Source organism: Danio rerio, chromosome 19, assembly GCF_052040795.2.
Source record: "Danio rerio strain M-AB ecotype USA chromosome 19, GRCz13ab, whole genome shotgun sequence".
NCBI classification, from domain to species: Eukaryota; Metazoa; Chordata; class Actinopteri; order Cypriniformes; family Danionidae; genus Danio; species Danio rerio.
Window position 1 is genome coordinate 31,898,004 of NC_141039.2, and position 15,655 is coordinate 31,913,658.

General features: G+C 36.0%; 2 long non-coding RNA genes across 15 annotated transcripts in view; one reads left to right on the plus strand and one right to left on the minus strand.

The window, feature by feature from the left end:
• LOC147832587 (uncharacterized) overlaps positions 1–15,655 on the plus strand; it is a 348,986-nt gene that overhangs the window by 285,800 nt on the left and 47,531 nt on the right. For 4 of the 14 annotated variants that reach the window (XR_015516902.1, XR_015516898.1, XR_015516903.1 and 1 more), the window contains 2 exons: positions 1,394–1,465; positions 5,994–7,290. This is a non-coding gene — a long non-coding RNA (uncharacterized LOC147832587). Of the gene's footprint in view, positions 1–1,393; positions 1,466–5,993; positions 7,291–15,655 lie in introns of those variants that run through there. The other 10 variants (XR_015516901.1, XR_015516917.1, XR_015516899.1 and 7 more) reach the window with 6 other exon arrangements.
• The window catches only part of LOC141379120 (uncharacterized), a 49,174-nt gene continuing 38,920 nt past the window's right edge, over positions 5,402–15,655 (minus strand). Inside the window, exons 3-8 of the long non-coding RNA XR_015516972.1 lie at positions 10,539–10,802; positions 10,289–10,434; positions 9,356–9,667; positions 7,193–7,257; positions 6,830–6,955; positions 5,402–6,131 (exon numbers count right to left, since the gene is read on the minus strand). This is a non-coding gene — a long non-coding RNA (uncharacterized LOC141379120). The remainder of the gene's footprint in view (positions 6,132–6,829; positions 6,956–7,192; positions 7,258–9,355; positions 9,668–10,288; positions 10,435–10,538; positions 10,803–15,655) is intronic.

Here is a 15,655-nt window from a genome sequence, read left to right on the forward strand (position 1 = left end):
TCATAATATCAACATATGTTTATTATTTATAATAATAATAATAATAATAATAATGATCATCATCATTATATAATAATGATAATAATAATATTATTGATGTTATTATTGATTTAACATTAATATGCAGAACAACTTCTTTCATGTGAAATTCTTTGTATTAAAAGGATTATTAACATTTACATTGTCATTTATTATTACAATAGTAACATTTAATTTTAATATAATATACTCCTTTTTATATAAATATAAGCAACTTAAAAATGTGCATATACATAAATTCCATAATATTAATATTACATGTAAAATATATTATTATTAGCCCCAACTTATGAAGCTTTTTAATAAGCTTTTTTGCTGTTATTTGTCAATATAATATAATATAATATAATATAATATAATATAATATAATATAATATAATATAATATAATATAATATAATATAAGTACTACAATTAATTTAATATTATATAATATGTACTTTTTATACATTTAAAAAGGAATTTATTTCTTTGTTGACAGCTGAATTTTCAGCAGCTATTACTTCTAAATAATGTGACAGTATCCAGTTTGAATATGCAGTTTAAATATTCAAATCCAAATTATAGACCTTTATACAATATAAGTTAAGGGTTGCTTCTATTTTGCATTTGTCAAATTAAATATACTTTTTTATTATTACACATTTTATCAGAACATTTGAGTTGCAAAAGTTTCTCATTTTACTCATTTCCAGGTTTACTGTGCCAGAATGTGTTAAGAATAAAGAACACCCTTGAACCCAAGACAAATTCACTGCAATACATCTCATTGCTTTTTCTTAAACACACAATTTTAGATATCCCCCGTTTCCTATATAGAAACACCTACAGGGCAAGTCAGGCAGGGGTTTATCATCTATGTGTCTCTCCAGGTGAACAGCCTGCTATCAGTCCCCCTGTGGCTTTGATTTAAGAGCAATACTTAGCTCTATAATGTGGCCGTATGGTGGCCATATCCCCGTATCCTCCCCTAGTATTTGCTCCACACAGGTTGCCAGTCACTCATCACGGTTCTTTGACCCTATACTGATGAGATGTGACCACCCACCGCCAAAAGACCTCTCAGGAATCCAAACCCCCCATTTTAGGCCAATGCTGTTTGTTTCTGATCAGCCGTCTTTATTGACAATTTGTCTGTGTTTGTTTGGAGTTGGCGTCTTCTCTGCATGCTCAGTCAGCTGTTTGACTTTGGCGTCAAATGTTGTTTCGACATGAGTCAACGGCACTAAATCTAAATCGCTTTTCGCTACAGTCTTACATGCGTCTCTTTGCATAAGTGTGGCGTCTAAGTGCCTTCAATGTAAATGTTTTTCCAATTGTGTGTCTGTGTGTGTGTTTGTATGGGATGTTTGCAGAGAGGAGAGACTTGTCTACATTTGATTGCTCCCAGGGGCAGTAATTATGGGCGTCAGGGGGTTCCTGATAGGGTAAGTACAACTCTATTGATCCAGCGTGATTAGCATCACAAAGCGCAATAAGGAGCCTAATTGGTGCTTGATAACAAACACATGGTTGAGAAAAGCTCTTCATCACATGGGTCTGTTTGTTTATTTCTTCTTCTTTATTTGTGGCAACACAACTTCTTTAACCCAAAAGTGCTTTAGAGTCACTCAGGAATGCAAAGAGGCCATCTGTAGTAACAAACACAACTGGCCTTTTTGTAGGACTGCATTTTTGTAATTAGCATGTTTGCTAAGACAAGCAACTCTATTAGTATAGCTCATGGTTAAAGGTTAATGATTAGAACAAAGCCGTAACTTCAAGTTTTCATTTTTGCAAACTGGGTGAAAAAAACTCATAAAGCTATATTAGAAAGACTCCACACATGCCCAGGGAACCACATATTAGCATAGCATAAATACGCTAAAACAAAAACACTGGAATATTAGCAGCTATTCAGAATACACACATTCTAAAGCACAGAAGAACCCATGGAACATAATTTTGGAAACCAACTAAATTACAACAGTCAAAGAGAAAACCATTTAATAGTCTTACAGCCCATTCACATGGAACGTCAACGTCAAAGCTTTCCATTCACTTTGAATGGGTCACGTCAAACATTGCCAAACTGAATTGTGAATCCATCTGCGCTGCTTCAGCCAAGTCTATCTGTCTGTGGACTGCAAGACAGGGGTGTAACATGGAGGCGTAACTTTTAGTAAGTTAGAGATGCATAACTTGCAGTTATCAAAATCCCATTGCCAGATGTCTCGACAAGATGTTGTTGGCAAGATGGCGGAAATACTTTCCAGAAAAGATTTTCATCAAATGTTTTTTATGAGTTTTCTCCAAATGTATCTTCAACCGATTCATTTTTTTATATTATTATATTTATTTATTTAGCAACTCCACCATGCAGCTCACTGACTTCTCACTGCCGCCTGTGGTTGCAAATAACAGTACAATGGTGGCTGCGTCAAGTATGAAAGCCTACACAACTCGCGGCTGTATGCTAAAAACTGTGATGGTTGGGATTAGGGTTGGAGCAGGTGTAGACATTAATAATTGTGATGGTTGGGTTAAGGGTTGAGGAAGATGTAGACATTAATAACTATGATGGTTGGGTTTAGGTGCGGAGTAGGTGTAGACGATAATAACTGATGTACAACACCATCTTGCCAACAATATAGTTTAGTTATGCCTCTAACATACTACAAATGAAGCCCTTTCATGTTACACCGTTGTCTTGCAGTCCACAGACAGACCCTACTCGCTTCAGCTTCATTGCTTGCTGTAGAAGTTGGAAATTTCTCAACTTTTCAAGCGCCAATGAAAGCGTCAGCCTATTGGATCGTTTTATGCAAATACCCCAGACTAATTTAATAATTTCATTGATTCTACTATGACAATTGCGTCAGCCCCAACTTCAGACATGCCCTCCGTCAAGCATTTACGCTGAAGCTCCATGTCTTTTGGATGAGATGTTAAACCGAGATCGTGACTCTCTGTGATCATTAAAATTCCAATAGCACTTCTTGTAAAGAGGTGTAACCCTGATGTCCTGGCCATATTCCCTCTATCGGCCCATACCCATCATGGCCTCCCAATCATCCCCATCCACCGAATTGGCTCTATCACTCTCTCTACTTCACCAATAGCATGTGTATTGTAAGTGCATTGGTGCAGTTGTCCATTGCTGCTGTTGCATTATCCAAGTGGATGCTGCACACTGCTGGTGGTGTGGAGAGACCCTCCTCATGATTGTAAAGCGCTTTGGGTGTATGGCCATACACAATAAATGCACTATATGAATACATATTACATTACATCACATTACATGTGAATCAGGCATCAATAAATTACATTGGCAACCAAGTATAAGATAACGGTCATTTGAGCTGCATTCTGATTGGGCAGGGTCCCTAGAAAGTGTCCACTGCTTTATGTTCTCTGAGCACAGAAAGTCTGTTGAAGTTAACTTCACTTGACCAAATGGTTTATTCTGAACACCGTGCAGCAATATCAGAGGGAGGAAACTTCATCAAGTCACGCATGTCTGCTTTCAGATTTGGCAACATAATATACTTCTGTAAATACATAATTTACTTCTGTATATGCATATAATATAAATTCCTTTTTATAAATTATGTAATAATTTTCCCATAAGTGTTTTAGAATTTAAAAAATGTGTTATTTATTTAATATATTTTGTATTATATATTATAGTTATTTATTTTTATATAATATAGCATTTAAAATATTAAAAATGAGTGATAATTATCAGCTATGGTGTAAATATAAAAATAAACATAATGTCACTTCCTCGCTGGCCTTCAGCTTATTCCCTGCTTTTTCGGGAAACCCATGCAGACATGCAAACTCCACAAAAAGGACTTGAACCAGCAACCTTCTTGCTGTGAGGACACCATGCTAACCACTTACTCACCATGCTAAACATAAACATAATGTCTTATATCCTATTTAACTGTAATCGTGCTATTTGAATTTTTGCAGCCTCAATTTATAACTATTAAAAGTTGAATACAATTCTTATCTGGTGGTAATTAAAATAAATAATAGCATTGCAGCCTCTGTGCTGTTATTTTATTCTAACGTGTGATACAGGCAATGACAAAGAAACCTGCAAAAAATTAAAATATTAGGAAATGGCATGTCAATACCTTGATAGCCAACTAGAATAGGGTATATGCAGATGGACTTTTAATTTTAGAATCCCACTGACTGATTGATATATGATACGAAATGGGTCACAGAATGTACAAGAAGCACTGCATTAAATTCTATTGTTCTGCACCATGTCTTAGAAATATGAAAATAGATTTTAGCAAATTATTTTCCGTTTTTGCACTCCGCTACTGATGGCACTTGCATTTCAATGGTTTTTCATCTCCTTTTTGCACTTAAACTACTAAATGAACGGTCAAATCTATTTAATTGGTTATATTTTAATTACATTACAACTTCGATACTGTAAAAGCAACTGTATGAAATTGAAAATAGTCACATTAACCTTTCACTAACCTTTCAATATTGCAAATAATTAAAAAAATAGCAACCAGGTAGAACATTAAAGTCATATGCCGGCATGTCTGAAATTGAATACTTCGCTACCATGTGAAAAACAATATGCAAGGCAAGTAGTATGTCTGTAGGTGAAAAATCCAAAGATGACTTAGTACTTTGAGTGAGATTCTGAAGTTCGTATTAGAGGTCTGCATTTCCGAGTGTGTGTGTGTGTGTGTGTGTGTGTGTGTGTGTGTGTGTGTAAATGAGAGAGAGAGAGAGCTTGGTGCTGTCTATGTGAGTGAATGAAAGAGAGTGTGATGCTGTCTGTGCAATAGTATCTGGATGCAGCCTTTATAATGCAAGCTGAGATTGCATCACTCAGCGAGGTGAGTGCAATAAAAAGCATTGGATGCAGCTCAGATTGCACTGCACCAGGTCTGCACCCAGACCCCTGTCTGTCTGTGTCTGTGTGTGTGTTTATACAGACAACTTGTTATAGGCTGTCTAGACTCTGTATAGCTGGGTGGTTTTTGGTTTTGTCCTGATTTTATGAATGGATATGATGCATCACAACTGATTAAGGAAGGTCAATATATGATAAGCCTTGGTTATTTAAGCAATGCATTATTTATTTGTTTGTTTGTTTTTTTTTGTTTGTTTGTTTATTTTTTATTTTATTTACTTTATTTTATTTATTTATTTATTTTTTTATTAATCAATTAATATATATATTTTTTTATTTTATTTGATTTATTCATTTAATTTTGTTTTATTAATTTGTATATTCATTTATTTTGTTTGCTTTATTATTTGCACAGTTATAATGGCACATATTCATCGCACTATGTTGCACTAGTTCATCTTGAATTGTACATACCCACTGTACGTATACATTTGTTATTATGTTTTTGTATTTATTTAATTTTAACAACAAGTTATATTTGAAGTTATACATATGCATTTTTTTTTCATATCTATCGGCATACCTAGTATTACATAGTATTAATAGCAACCTGTACATATATTCATCTATTGTAAATCTCTGTATATACCTCTCTGTATATATCTCTATGTACAACCTGTTTATAACGTTCATAGTACATCCATCTTTAAATATCACTATAATTTTTCTATAATTGCACTTTATAACGTATACCTGTATCCTGCACTTGCCTTGTACTTGTACATGGGAAGAAAATTCACAAATAGAACCTATTCATTACATAGTAACTCCTTGGCAACCATAAACAATCAGAAATGTGTTAAAGAAGAAACCATATAAAAATGTCTGGTCAAATCTAATACCCAACATGATGTGACTCAAAGTTTTTTCACATGGCTACACTTTTATATTTAATCAAACGTGTAAGAATTGACACAAAGTGGATGTACAGGTGATGTCAATGATACCCACAATATGTCAGTCTGTCTGCTGTTAATACTACTTAATTCGATAACCAAAGGAATCTCCGTTTGTCCTTTCAGAAAGTGTTGCTGCCGTCCTCGTCCTGCAGTGGTATCAGTGGCGGTCTGTGACAGAGGGGTAAGTGGTGTCTTCACTTTCAGGACTTGACCCTGTGCTGAGTAGCACTTTGATGGGAACCAATTACCCCCAGACAGCACCTGTCAACACACGGAGAGAGCGGACACAGATGAGGCAGATATTCACCTTTACACCCCACACACAACGGGAGCTGGCCTCCTGCTGCCTCGTGCTCTTTACTTTCAAGGGTCACACAGTGCACATCAAAAGAACAACATCTACTTCATTTAACTAATGTAGGAGCCCAAAGAAGCCCTTTACATGATGGATGACAGGAAGCTATTTCACCTTTTCTTTCTCTCATTCTACCTATTTCTCTGTCTATTTAACTGTACATATGCCTAAATATCTGTTCTAATATCTGACAGTGGTGGATTTTCTTTAGGTATTTTTGCTTCACTACTGTGAATATCTTTACTTTACAGGAGTATTTTTATTTTAAGGAATCTTTTACTTCACTTCATTCCAAAACAAAATACAGTGGTCTCTTGTTATTCACGGAGTTACGTTCTAAAAATAACCTTTATTTTAGCTTTATTTTCTATAATTATTATAGATGTTTTAAGACTCTAAAACCCCTCAATACACAGTTTATACACTTTTCTCAGACAGGCATTAACATTTTCACACTTTTCTCTCTTCTTTAAACTCTCAAAGTCCAAACCTTCGTATAAAAAATGTGTCCAGTATTATAGAATAAAAGCAAAGATCAAAACCATTTGATCTTCATTTACTGTATTTATTCCATAATGGCGCCCTACAGCCGTGTAACTTCTACCTTTCTTTAGCATGTCCAGAAGTCCAACTGTTTGGTGTGATGGTTAGCATCTTCCTCTGCCTGTTGGGTGCTACCGCAGGTGCCTCTGACGGTGCAGAATGTTTTGTCGACATTGTTGGTCAAAAACTTGCAAACATACAGTACAGCACTTTAGAGTCACACTGCTAGCAATCAAAGATTTATGTAAATTGATTAGTTGATTGATTGATTGATTGATGAATTGATTGATTGATTGATTGATTGATTGATTGATTGATTGATTGATTGATTGATTGATTGATTGATTGATTGATTGATTGATTGAAAATCAAATGCATGAAAAAAGCATGTCAAATTCAATTATTGTAATAGATAGATAGATACCGCTGTACCGCATGTCTTTGGACTGTGGGGGAAACCGGAGCATCCGGAGGAAACCCACATGAATGCTGGAAGAACATGCAACATCACAAATTACACAGAAAAAAAAAAACACGAAACTGCAAAGCCATGGAAAGTGAACCGCGTTATAGAGAGGGACAACCTTATTGTATTTTTCACTCCACTATATATTTATTTTCTAATTCTCACCTGCTCAGAGACACAAAAGTGGTGTTTAATTCATGAAAAAGCTGACTTTTATCAGTTGGCCCATTAAACTGGTTCGCAAACTGCACCGGACAATTCATTTTTAAATTTGACTGACACCTATTCATAAGACAACGTCTTAATGACTCAAACGATTCATTCAAATTGAGTCTCCAAGTAAATGATTCACTTATTCATATGATTCACTCAGAGTGAGTCTCTGGTAAATGATTAAATGATTTTACAAAGAGATCGAAAAGGGGTTCAGCATGTGAATGTGGTTTCACATGTTTTCACTTGATATATCCTGAATTATCATTATAGTTATTGGAGTATGACAAGGTTAAGTAATTAAGTAATTAACCTATTTTACTGCTTTTTCAAGATTTAAGATAAGTCTTAAATAAAGATAAGTGTCTCCAGAATGTGTCTGTAAAGTTTCAGCTCAAAAGACCCATCAGATTATTTATTATAGCTTTCAGAATATTGGTATTTTCTGCTCTGAACACAATGTAGCTGTTTTTGTTGCTCGTGCCTTTAATGCTAGTTCTCCCTGCCCACCATTGCAACGTGCCTGTCAGAGTGTGCCATAATCTCCTCCTCAGCTGTGTCAGATAAACAGCACAGTGACAGACATGAAGAAAGCAGATCTCACTTAATGTTTGTGAGAAATACTACAGTACAAACTTTACTAATGATTATTTGATGCATTTGTTGTGGAGTTAATTCAATTTTAATCCCATTTGCTTTGTGCATGTCCTGTCTTGTTCATATGATTATACCCATTACTACGGAGACATGTTAATAGGCAGCTGTCAATCATCTCAGTGGGTGAGGAAACCGCACTCCTATACTACTTTGTGATCAGCCTCAAAATGGAAAGGAATTTTATCCTATTTTAACGTCAGAAAATTAAGGTATATCACTTATATGACTGTGGACACACTATAGCTACACACAGCTCTGTCCAAACAGCTTCCAACAGATGATTTTTATCATAGGTGCCCTTTAAAATCTCTTGTAAAATAAACATTCATCGATAAGTACTTCTCCGTCTCTATGCCTATCGACAGTAGTCATTTGAAGTGGATTGAACCTTTCATCAAAGCTGTCCTAAAACTATTGAAAAAAACATTCTTGTCTTGGGACTATTTTAATCCACTTAGTTGACTACTCTATATACTCATCTATTTATCTAAATAATGTATCTATAAATGTTTGCTGCAATGTTTAATATTATAATGAGGATATGTGGCTATATAAAATGTCTTTTATCTTAGCCGTCGTCATGCTATTTTCTTTTATATCTCCATCCATATCTTCTCCATATCTATCTGGAAAATGAGAGAAGTCCAATGGACTACTTGTGGAAATGGGGCCGTGGGAAGTGAGTGGCTCTTTGCGGTGTGTTTACAAATGCTTTGTGCTCCGAAGATTCCTTATATTGAGAGTTCATGCCTTGACCTTCATTTTCACTAGGCACTGTGTAATCTTCTTCATTATTTAAACTTTTTCCTCTGCTTCCCCTGGAGACCACTCAAACACGCATTTGTGACCTTGTTTTAGATAGTGTTGTATAATTATCGTTGTCAATCTGTTCTAAGCAAATGCCTAAGGTTGTGTATCTTTTTTTCCAGTCTGAATTTCGATTCTCTTCCGATATGTAAGCATTCTTAAAAGTGCACATGCAGTTGTTTTTTTATTATTTATTTTAACACTGGCCTACTTTGTGGCATACATTGTGTGTTTTCATGTTTGTGTTGTATGAAGAATCCTCACATGCTTAGCATGCAGAAATGTAGCGACAGCAGAGAAGCTTAAAGCCTTCAAGCAACACTGTTAGGAGAAGACCCAAGAGAAAGACTAGGCAGAAGCTCCATGCCTTCTGAAGTCTACTTTCGGGCATTAAATTTACAAAAGAGAGAGAGAGATAAAGAGAAGGGAGAGAGAGCTGCCTACCACAGCAGAGCAGAGCCGCCATTTGCACAGAATTAGGTCAACACTTTCTCCTCCACTCCTTCTCTTCCCTCCCTCTCTCTCGCTCCCGCTTCTCTCCGCTCGTCTCTTCTCCTCAGCCGCCCGATTATAAATTCTCTTTCACATCATAAGAGCAGCTGGCAGTGGAGTGGGAGAGAGAACAGCAGAATACAAGCCCTCAAGTCTGTCCCTCTCACGTGTGAGCTGCTAGTGTCTTTAATGCATGGAGGAGAGAGTCGCTCTCAAACCCTGCAACTCGCCATCAGCACAGTGGGAAACAGAAACAGGTGCATGCTGGGCAGAGAGGAAAAGGGTGTTTACCAAAGAGAAAATGGCTCTAGAAAAATTGAAAATGAAATCAGAAACAAAGAATTGCTACATAAACAGTATGATTGGTACATTATATAAAAAATTATTTATTTATTTGTCTGTCTGTGTCTGTTCGTCTATCTATCTATCTATCTATCTATCTATCTATCTATCTATCTATCTATCTATCTATCTATCTATCTATCTATCTATCTATCTGTCTGTCTGTCTGTCTGTCTGTCTGTCTGTCTGTCTGTCTGTCTGTCTATCTATCTATCTATCTATCTATCTGTATCTCTGTCTATCTATCTATCTATCTATCTATCTATCTATCTATCTATCTATCTATCTATCTATCTATCTATCTATCTGTCTGTCTGTCTGTCTGTCTGTCTGTCTGTCTGTCTGTCTGTCTGTCTGTCTATCTATCTATCTATCTATCTACAGAAATAAAAAGCAAATAAATGTAAACAATAGATAATATGAGTTTTACATTATCTTAAGAGAATTGAATGGAAAGTCCATCACCACAGTGTTTGGATGGTTGCCATAGTATTATTATGCAGTTGCTATGCTGTTTTGGTTGGTTGCTAGGTGGCTACTTACTATTTGGTTGCTGATTTGTATACCTTCCTGCCAAATCGCTGAGTAATGTCATCTTAGGCATGGTCGCATGCTGCTAGAACAGCATTTGTCACATTGGCCTGTTCATTTCCAGTGTTTCAGAGCCCGTTTGTAACATTTGCAAAAACCTGCAAAAACTCACTTCATAAAAAAAAGAGAAGTTTCTAACGCCTGAGGCTTATGGAAATATCTGCTGTAAACTTGGCGCATAAAATACTGAAATATACTGTACCTCCTGCATGAAATGGAGCTTTGAGAGCAGCGAAACCTTTAAACAAGGGAATCATGGGAGAAGGAGTTGAGTGAATAAAGAGGCCTGCGCTGATCATTAGAGTATAAGATGGCGCCGTGTCTGAGAGGCATGTATGATTTATGAGAGCTGGCACAGCTGAGTGCAGTCTTGGGCGATCTGTCATCTCAGTCCCTCTGTTTTCTTCTCTTCTCTCTCTCCCCCTTCCTCCTTCTCACTGTCTTCCTCCCGTACAGGAGAGATGGACTGAAATGTCAGGTTAAAACAGTGTTTAGGAAGGGTCAACTACTGGGACAAACACTCGAAGGCTATACTTTTGGCCAAAACTGGATATTGAAAAACAGACGTCTATATTCAGTTAAAGGCTAAATTATTAGCCCTTCTGTGACATTTCTGTTCTTTTTAAAATATTTTCCCTGTGATCTTTAATGGAGCAAGGTATTTCCTATTGTACTTTTTTTCTTTTCCGGTTTTACTTTTAGTTTGGATGCAATAAAAACATTTTTTATATGATAGATGGATGGATGAATGGATGGATGGATGGATTGATAGATAGATAGATAGATAGATAGATAGATAGATAGATAGATAGATAGATAGATAGATAGATAGATAGATAGATAGATAGATAGATAGATAGATAGATAGATAGATAGATAGATAGATAGATAGAACCGCCATCTTGGAATTTGATTGTGTCTGATGTCACATGGTTAGTTCTGTCAAAGTCCCCTTAAGGCAAGTTATTTCACACAGCGACCATCTTTGAAATGCCTCTCGGGCAGTATGCTCAGGCATTCAATTTGAATGGGTAAACATCAAACTCTTTACATTACATGTTTGGAATCATCAATAAAATTAAACATCAACCGTCTTATAAGTTTTTTTTTTTTTCTAGATGTCCGAATCAAACAAAATCAGCATATTTTTAGGTTGCCCAAGCGAATGACAGGACGGACTGTACCTTGCAATGGTTTACAAATGATTACAAAACCAAAGACATTTGTTTTCATTTGCACTCGGTTTATTTAAACGTACAGATTTCAAGCTTTATGTGGATATATTTCTTATGTCTTTGAAGCAAGTATTCGCTAAGATTCCAGTGTGTTTGTTGAGCACCAAACTGTTACAGTTTTCCTCATTAAAAACTATACGAGTGGCATGTCTTGTGTATTCTATATTCTTTGATTACGCTGCCTGTCTGAGTTTCAACCATAGTTTCAACAAGGTCCAGTACCTTCGTAAGTGTCAGATACTTCCACTTTTCACTACTACAGCTGCTCACCTCTTTTCGTGTTCAAACCAATCTAAAATCTGTGCTGTTTTTTACATGGCAGTTTTTTAGGTCCTTCATACATGTTGAGAAATCAAGTTTATCGTTCTTGAAAATGGAATTTGTCTAGATATAATCTACAAAGAAATTATTTTGTAAAGTGTGAAGATATGTATGAATTTACTTGCATTATTTCAGATTTAAATCCCCTTGTCAGTCAGCGCTGCACCAGTGTGAGAGAATTGACCAAAGTACTTCAAACGAAAGGTATTTAAAAGAAAAATGGAAAATGCATAAATATTTTGATGTATATTAGACACAACTTGATGCTTGTAATTTCACCAGCTCTGGAATGCATGTCCACAACTTCACACATTGGGTTAAATTAGGCTTTGCTGTCTCCATGTTCAGTCCATTGTTTCTACTGTATCTGTTCAGCTGAGGGAATGGAACCAACCCTGTGACGTCAGACAATAGGATATTCCAAGATGGTAGCAACCTTGCCCTTAAAGCTATAGTAAAACATGCCCTTTTCTTCAAAATGGTTACATTAATCAGGTTTGTTTAATTTACTTCCACTTTAAGGCTATATATACATCGTTTTTTTATGCATCAGTGTGAACATGGCCTAAATCACAATTTATTCTAAATACTGTTTGCCGCAATTAACTAGTAAAATATTATGTACTGTCTTCATGTTAGGAGACAAAGGAAACTGGTTATTACGGAAATTATTTGTTAAAACTATACATATATATATATATTATATGATATATTCTCTCTAAAGAGCAGCACTTGTGACATATTTTTAAAGTATTAAAATTACTAATAATTTTCCACCTGTTCATTCTGTCGACCATGGCAGAAGTAATTTATCAAATGATGATCAAGTGATGGAGATGAGTATTATACCCGGGCATATATCCAGACACACTGCGCACTTTCTGCATTCTAAAAAGCTGATTCAGGTGCCTGGATCACAGTGCCAATGTACTGTAGTATGCCAGATTGCTCTAGTCTGCTGCATCCGCTACCACTCACAATATGGCAATTGCACCTTGCAGACTGCTTTTGACAGTTTTTGTGGGCATGTTTGTGCCATTACGAGATTTGCATAATTCTGTTATTGAACTGGAAGCCGAAAAAAAGACGCTATCAAGCACAATTTTCCATTTCTGTCTATTACACTGATGCTTTTTTTGGTGTGATATGCATCAAAAGGTCATTATAATCAGTTATAGAGATGTGGTATTCAGCCTTTTATTCATCTGTCTTATTTATCACACATCTCATCAGGCCTTTGTATCTCACAGCACAGCGTGGGCTCTTCTTGACTGTTAGGAAAGAGAAAGACAGAAAGAGAAAGGCAGGGTCGAGTGTGAGAAAAGAGAGAGAAAATAGAAACTATAGCTCCCCGTCCTTTATCTGCGCAATAATGCAGTGACTATTACACAGATAAGCTGCATTATTTCATAGAACACGTGTGATTGCACATGATTGCAAAGTAGAGTTTTATTTCAATCTGAGTGCTGCTTACACATGCAAAACACAGTGCCATCTTCCTAGGGTGTTGAGTGTGGCTGCCAGGGAGTTTCGATGTTATTTCTACGGGTTTTTAAGTGCTGTTTGCTTATTCTTAGATTCTTAAATTTTTTGGTCATATGCAAGGACATTAATGGATTTTGTTTTATTATTATTATTCTGGTTGTTTGCTATACTGTAAAAAAATGCTGAGATCCACACAATTTCTTCATGTTGTCCCAACACTAATCGATCAAGTTAATTTAATAGTTTTTACAAAAATTAAGTAGATTTAATGTAAAATAATTAAGTTTGGCCAAAGAATTAAGCATTAAGTTGTTTAAACTCATTTTGAATAAGTAGTTTGAACAAGAATCAAAAGTGCTTATTTGAGAGAAGAGTACATTGTAAGAAATGCTGTTCCACACAATTCCTTCATAATGTCCCAATACAAATCTATTAAGTTAACTTTATTGTTACAAATTCAAATGGATTGAACATAAAACTAAATTTGTCCCAATTAACACTTAAGAATTGTGTTGTTTCAACTAATTTTAAATAAGTAGTTTGAACAAGCAGCAAAAGTCAGCTTTTGAGTGTAGGATATGGGTAGGTTGTTGTTAGGGTGTCTTAGGTGGTTTCTAAGATATGCAGAATTCTGTGTTCCTAGGGTGTTCTGGGTGGTTGCTAGCCTAGGCATTGGTGGTAGGTGATTACCGCCTTCTGGATGTTTGCTAAAGCATTGGTAGGTTGTTGCTGGGGCCTTGTGGTTGATCGCTAGAGTGTTTTTATTTGGTTCTGGGCTCTGTTCATGCTATGGTATAGTTGCTAGGGCATAGGTCAATTGGGAAAATTGTGTGGTTGAGAGGGTATAGGTGGTGGTTGCGATTGAAGATGTTTATATGTGCTTTTTAGGGTTTTTGGACCTATGTTTTGGTTGGTTGCTAGGACACTAATGGCCAGTTTCCACTGAGTGGTATGGTATGGTATGGTACGGTAAACTTTTATGGCCATTTCCACTAAAAAAAAGTTACTACTAGCCTAAAAGGTACTTACCATACCATTTTTTGGGTACCCTTTCGGAAGGGTACCTAGCACAAAAGGGTACCAAAAGGCTGAGCAAGACACGCAGCTGAACACTACTGGTTTACATAAATATGTCACTAGCTTGTGGACAAGCTCATGGACATATATATATATATATATATATATATATATATATATATATATATATATATATATATATATATATATATAAAATACTATTATATATTTTATATAATATATACATATAATTAGCTACTTCCAGTTGCAACCCATCACTGGGAAACATCCATACACACTCATTTACACACATACACTCTGGACAATTTAGTCGTCCCAATTCACCTGTACTGCACGTTTTTAGACTTGTGATGCATGCAAACTTTACACAGAAACATCAACTGACCCAGCCGATGCTCGAACCAGCGACCTTCTTGCTGTGAGGCAAACGTGCTACCCACTTCGCCACCGTGCAGCCCTTCCTACAGTGTGTTTTCGAAAATTTCACCTACTTGACGATCTGCCATACAAGAGAAAACAACACACCATTCCTTTATAAACCAAAGAATGTGAGGTATCATTCATCTCTGTAGCACAAACAGTGGGGGAAGTGTATGAGCAATAGCAATAGTGATTTTTTCCTTAGCCAGCAGTACTAATACTGGCTGTGATTTTATTCTCTTTGGCACAAAAGCAGAGTCTCACCTGGCTGTTTCATCTTAAACATCCTGTTCACTGGGGATTCCTGGGTGGATATGTTTGGAGTAGTGAGGTGGAAATGTGGGACATGGGAAGCATTCCAGTTAAAAAATGAACGCCTACTCAGCCCACGCTGTTTTCAGATGCTAGCACTGATGCTAATGTAGGTCAGAGCTGTCCATTCTTGCTCCTTAGAGGCTACTGTGTAGATATAGCAGCTAACTGTATATTACCATAGGTCTACCTCCATGAGGTTTATTTATAGACAAAGCCACACTGTTCTCTGCTGTTCATTATAAATAGCTTTGTACAATTGATAATAAAATGATCATTAGGTCATTGAAAAAAGCTTTGAGCATGGCTATTTTGGAAGGAATTATCTATTTTTAGATAACTTCTGTAACATGAAAATAATATCTATCTATCTATCTATCTATCTATCTATCTATCTATCTGTCTGTCTGTCTGTCTGTCTGTCTGTCTGTCTGTCTGTCTGTCTGTCTGTCTGTCTAATAAGCAAATATAGTATTTTGACTTTGACTTGACAGTAGGCCTATAAATA